A 6,000-nucleotide genomic window follows, 5' to 3' on the forward strand; every position below is an offset into this window, starting at 1 on the left:
CACTCATCAGGAGAGATGCATTAATGTCAAATTTCAAAGGGAACAACAATTTATACTACATGAGAGAAGGGTGTTGATTAGTTAGAAAGTTTGGTTGGCAGATCAAGTATCAACTTTCATTCTTTTTATTAAAAAGATAATCGTTTTGCATTTGTAATGAAGGATGATAGCTGGAGTGTTGGGAACTGGAGCCCGTTATCTCTCCTGGTGTTTTCTTCTCCCCGCTAGCAATTCCACTACTGATTGCTGCTTCAATACCTACCCTCCCTCTCAACAGTCAGTCTGCTATGCTGATCAACGCCATGATATTAGGATGGACCTCCTTACTCTTGATTGGCAGTCAGATACACCTCTCTCCTTGTCCATAATCTTTGCTGATCTAATTCCAGCGATATTTGCTGCCCCAGCCACACAAACCTGACCATTATTTAACTCACCCCATCTCTCACCTAATGAATGACATTTTCTGGTCATCAGGGGCCATCCCCATGCAGTATTTTACCACTGGTTTTCCTCTCTGCCAGATGACAAATCTCTCACTATCTAAACAGTTTGGATGGAGAAATGAAGTGAAAAGAAAACAAGGCCTTGCTGTAAAATTTGGATTGACCTCCATGTTCCAAGTATTTCCAGCTTCCCCTCTCTTCAAACATGTGTCTCCATTCCCTTTCCATAAAAATAAAATCAGGTTCTGGTGAGCGTCTCGTATTTGCTAAGCACAACTATATCTCTTTGTAGTATATCAAATGTTCTGTTTTATAAAAGCAGTAACAAGGGAGTAAATTTTTCACTTCTGCATTGCCAGTACGAAGAGTCATCCACTGGTTGCACATATTGGAAAATAACATGCAGCAGCCCAGTACCGTTCATTAAAATAAATAGGCAGGAAATCATGGAGCGCACACTCTCAAGATGACAAGGTTTGTAGGAGAAGCACACAAGTGAAAGATTTATCCTGTTGAAGCATTTAAAATATATTGTTGTATATCCCCTTAAGATGATAATATATTCTATATTCTTGAAATTCTGAATTCACTTACAGATCAGGTTGCAGTTGAGAATCTTGGATTTGATTGACTGACAGGTCATAAAACAAGTTGGAGATAGTTTGGAATTGGTGTATGCTTGGAAAGAGGAAGCTGAAAAGCAATATTTTAAAGATTAATTCACATATTCTTACAATTTTAGCTGACGCTACTACTGGACAGTCAGGTCCCAGAATGGAACTCAGCTCAACAGATCCTAACTCTTATATTTTGTTTGGTGGTGTGGATGAAGAGAGTCGCAGGACTGCCAGTGAATATTGAACAAAAGAATAAAACCTTGCGATGAGAGTTTCACTAGTGGGAGAGTCTCGAACAAGGTGACGTAGCTACAAGATAAATGGCTGGGCATTTAAAACTGAGCTGCATAGAAATTTCTTCTTGCAAAATGGTGAATCTCTGGAATTACTGCCCCAAGGGGTGGCGGAAGCTGGATCATCAAAAGTGTTCAAAGTGGATGTGGGTAAATATTCGATAGGTCAAGGAATGGAGGGCTATGGAGAAATGGCACAGAAAAGGAGTTGAGGTTGGTTAGATCAGCCATGATCGTATTAAATGGCAGGGCAGGCTTGAAGGGCCTGGTGGCGTACTCCTATTTCTTGTGTTCTTTATTAAACAAGAAAAATTAACCCTAATACACTCTTCTTTCACCTCGGCTATACCTATAGTTAGGTACCAATTTATAAATATAAAACATTACCTTAGTCTTATACTCAAATGTTCTCATTAAGTACATAGTTCATGTAAACCAATAGGGAAAATGTGGTCAGACACACCACACTCTGAAACAAGTGACAGATGCCACCCAAAACAACTTCAGTGGATTTCTCATCAAATTATCCCTGATGTTTGTCACACAGTGAGTGAACTGGTCTCACTGGAACTGTGACTTCCACATAAGGGTTTCCAAAGTCTATTCTCAAAGGACATGCTTGGAATCTTCTCCCAAATGATGCTTTCACCAAGAATCCACACCCAGGAATTCAGTATTCCTCTGCCCTGGATCACTATGTGCATTCAAGCTACCACACCATCTCTCAGATACCCAGCCATCCAACAGAATACTACTGCATCAAAAGCTATATTAAGGTGTCATCAACCTTAAGCTAACCTTGGTTGTCTGGCTTCTCACAAGCTGACGTTTCTAGGTCTGCACCTTGCAGCTGTCTTTAACTGGGAGCCTCTTTCTGTCCCTTTTTTAAAACTTCAGTGAACAGCACTCAGATCAGATTCTGGTTTTTTTTTACCCTTTGATTTCTGTCTTCGTGGGACTCATCTTTTCATTCCCTGACTTCTGGATCTTTGTTTTGATTCTGGGACTTACTTTCTGCCCTGTATTTTACTGTCCTGCCTGTACTGGCAGTTTCTGCGGGAAGTTCTGGCTGCTAAAAAACAGCTTTAATATTTTTTTAAGCCTGTAATTGCTTTAACATTGTAAACGCTAAATTACAATGCAAGCAAAGTTTAAAATAAAACAAAAAGCCAGATTGACAGGTACCTGTGTTTAACATGAAGCTGAACTAAAGATTCAACACTTTCTTAGCACACAAATACAAAAACACAAATGAAGCTTAAACCTAAACATTTACCTTATTTTAATACAATACAAATATAAATTGTTTAAACTATCTCAATTTCCTAACAATGAGAAGCTTGCATTGCAGTAGACAGAAATTGCAATTAACGTGAATAATTTAACATTAAAACATTTACACCTACCTCCGTACTGTTTTTAGTTTGTTTGAAACTACTTGTCCATAGTCTTTCAGTGGTAGTTAAGGGTGGACTAAGTTAGATGAATGCCCCAATCAAGTCATTGCTCAACATATTATCCCATGCTAGAATTAAAATAGCTTAGATTGACACAGCATTACAGGAAATGATACTCAAGTGTGTTACACAACAACAGCAAGGCTTGGAAATATATTCTCATTTAGAGAGATCAAGGTGTTCTCATACATTAGTCACAAAAAAGCTAGTTCGCAGGTGTAGCATGCAATCAAGAAGGCTAATGGAATACTATCCTTTATTATGGAGAGGAATCGAATTAAAAACAAGGATGTTATATTTCAGTTATACAGGGCAGCGATGAGACCGCAATATGAATACTGGGTATAGTTTTGGTCTCTTTATTTAAGGAAGGAAGTTAAAGCATTGGAGGCAGTTCAGAAAAGATTTACCAGATTGATACCTGGAATGAGTGATTACCTTATGAGGATAGGTTGGAAAAGCTCGACTTGCTTCCACTGGAGTTTAGAAGAATGAGGAATGACATGATTGAAGGATAGAAGATCCTGAACAGTGTTGACGAGGTAGGCATAGAAATGATGTTCCCTCTCATGCGCGAGTCCAGAACTAGGGAGCATGGTTTTAAAACCCTTATACTACAGAGATGGGGAGATTTATTTTCTCTCAGAGGATTGTGTGACTTTGGGACACAAAAGTCAGAAGAAAGGAAGTACATAGGTTCTTGTTGGGCAACAGAATCAAAGGTTATTGGGGTAGATGGGAATGTGGAACTCAGCACAAACTGATCAACCATGATCTTATTGAATGGCAGAGCAGGCTCGAGGGACCGAATAGCCTACTTCTGCTCCTATTTCATATGTGTGCATGTTGCTTCATCATTGCCAAGTCAAAATCTTGGAAATCCTGCAACGAATGGTGGTCTAATGGTTTCATAAAATCTTAAATTAATTAAATGCTTTATGAATAGATCTCACTCTTTTCCTGGCAAACTATTTCTGCTGACATGAATTAGCGTTTTTTTATCAGGTCATCATCAAGAACATAGCATAGGAACAGACCTTTGTGTAAGCCTAGCTAGGCATGATAAAAAGTTGGAAGGAGGAGTCATGAACATCTAAATTAACCATCATGGAGAAGACAACAAGATGTACATAAAAGAAATAAGGAACAGATGATTTCATGGGACTGGAAGTCTCATGAGCGTTAGGAAGTTAGAATGAAATGAAAAAATTTCAAAGGGCGGAATTTTACCAGCACGTCCGCCCGAGATTTGTGTGATCCTGCCCAAGGCCAATGGACAATGCTCCCCCAGCCTCGACCACACCTCTCCCCGAATCGGGACAGGCATGCCAGTAAAATTCCGGCCAAAGTCAGGCATTTAGCTGTACTGAGGGCTTGTGAGATGCAGAATAGACTAGTGATAGGGTGAAACCAATACTTAGTTAAGCAAAGTGAAGTCTAGCAGTTTAGTGGCCTAAATCACAGCCACCCCATGTTTGCAAATAGATTTTTTTCCCCTCAGAGAGAGTCAAACTGTTGTACTAAAAGCTGAAGATGATATCCATATTAGACTCCAGGAGTTCTACTCTAGACTAGAAAAAACTTCCCAAAAGAAAACTACAGGTCCTACATGGTAATTATTTGCTGGATTTGGCTCAAGTGTTAAAAACTATGAAATGTTGTTTTGGAGAAGGTGAATTCTGAGTTTGGGAAAAAAATAGATGTAGATTCGTAAATAATTCAAGCACATCATCTGGGAACCATTATTGCAGTTAATTAGAAATGTTGGCCTTTCTTGTAGCATGCTTTAAAGTTTACTAAATGTTTTGCTATTTGAATAATTTACAACAAGACCGACTCCATTCCTCAGAGTTTCATCTCTTTTCTCACATTTTTTCCAAATCACAAAAATAAATTGTTACGAACAGGCATTCCAAGTTTTCCTTCTGGCATTTGGGTCGTTTTTGCATTGAACATCAGCGGGGTTCATAACATGAAGTATTAAGAGTGGTCTGCCTTGAACATCTATCCCTGGTAATTGGACAATTGAATGGACAAAAATAAATAATTGGCAACAGGTATCTACCAGCACCTAAAAACAGGGTATGTAACTGAACAACCAAGGCGGGAGAGTCACTTCGGACAGGACATAGGCTCCCCAAGCTGGATCCATACCAGCTCTGGTGTAACACTTTAAAATCAGCTATTAAATTCAAAGTGATCCATGCTAGCATTGACTAAACACCTCCAGTTAGCTAGAGACAACCAAAAGAGAAAAACGTTAACAGTGAACTACAAAGACCAAGGCACTTTGTCTCACCGCCCCATCTATCTGATCTGTCCTCATCTTTTGGAGATCACATGTCTACTTGCTATAGTTATGCATTATATCTGAACGGCCTATTCTCAATAAATTACTTGTTGTTCCCCGACTCGAGACATTTCTGACCCCTGAAGAAGAGTTGAATGACTGCCAGACAGCCAAGGAAGTCCAGGCAGGTAGTTTCAGAATCCTGAATAAATCTCGATATTCAGTTCTGAATAGCAATGAGGGTAATGGTTCCTCTAGGGAGTACATGGATGCTCAGGGGTCAGTTGTACAGGGAGAGGAGGAGGAAGATGACTGGGAACTCAATAGTTGAGGAAATAGATGTTGCGGTCAGAAGAAGGAAGGGGCCCTTTGAAATCGACGCTGAGGCGTTCAAAGGGGCGGGTGGCTTTTATGAGGTGTGCCCTGTCCGTCCGATAGAAGTGCGGCTTGCACTCTGCACAGACCAGGCAGTGTCTGGTTATAGACCGGACGTCCTCAACAGAATAGGGCAGGTTATGGGCCTTAATAAAATGGTAAAGCCTGGTGACCCCGGGTGACAGAGGTCATTGTGGAGAGTCTGTAGTTGGTTCACCTGTGCGCTGGCACATGTTCCGCGAGACAGAGCTCCGGAGGCTCATTGAGCTTCCCGGGCCGATATAAGATATCATAATTGTAGGTGGAGAGCTCAATCCTCCACCGCAGTATCTTATCATTCTTAATCTTGCCCCTCTGCACGTTGTTGAACATGAAAGCCACCGAACGTTGGTCCGTGAGCAAGGTGAACCGTCGGCCAGCTAGGTAGTGGCGCCAGTGTCGCACTGCTTCGATGATGGCCTGAGCCTCCTTCTTGACAGAGGAGTGTCGAATTTCTGAGCCCTGAAGGGTTCGTGAGAAGGC

The 6,000-nt window shown here is 40.8% G+C and overlaps 1 protein-coding gene across 1 annotated transcript in view; it reads right to left on the minus strand.

Moving 5' to 3' along the window:
• The window catches only part of LOC144495807 (uncharacterized), a 94,559-nt gene extending 91,756 nt beyond the window's left edge, over nt 1-2,803 (minus strand). Inside the window, exons 1-2 of the mRNA XM_078216310.1 lie at nt 2,763-2,803; nt 1,041-1,139 (exon numbers count right to left, since the gene is read on the minus strand). The gene's annotated coding sequence lies outside the window, so the exon portion shown is untranslated. The remainder of the gene's footprint in view (nt 1-1,040; nt 1,140-2,762) is intronic.
• Nucleotides 2,804-6,000: the final 3,197 nt, after the last annotated feature.

The sequence above is a fragment of the Mustelus asterias genome, chromosome 7 (assembly GCF_964213995.1).
Source record: "Mustelus asterias chromosome 7, sMusAst1.hap1.1, whole genome shotgun sequence".
NCBI classification, from domain to species: domain Eukaryota; kingdom Metazoa; phylum Chordata; class Chondrichthyes; order Carcharhiniformes; family Triakidae; genus Mustelus; species Mustelus asterias.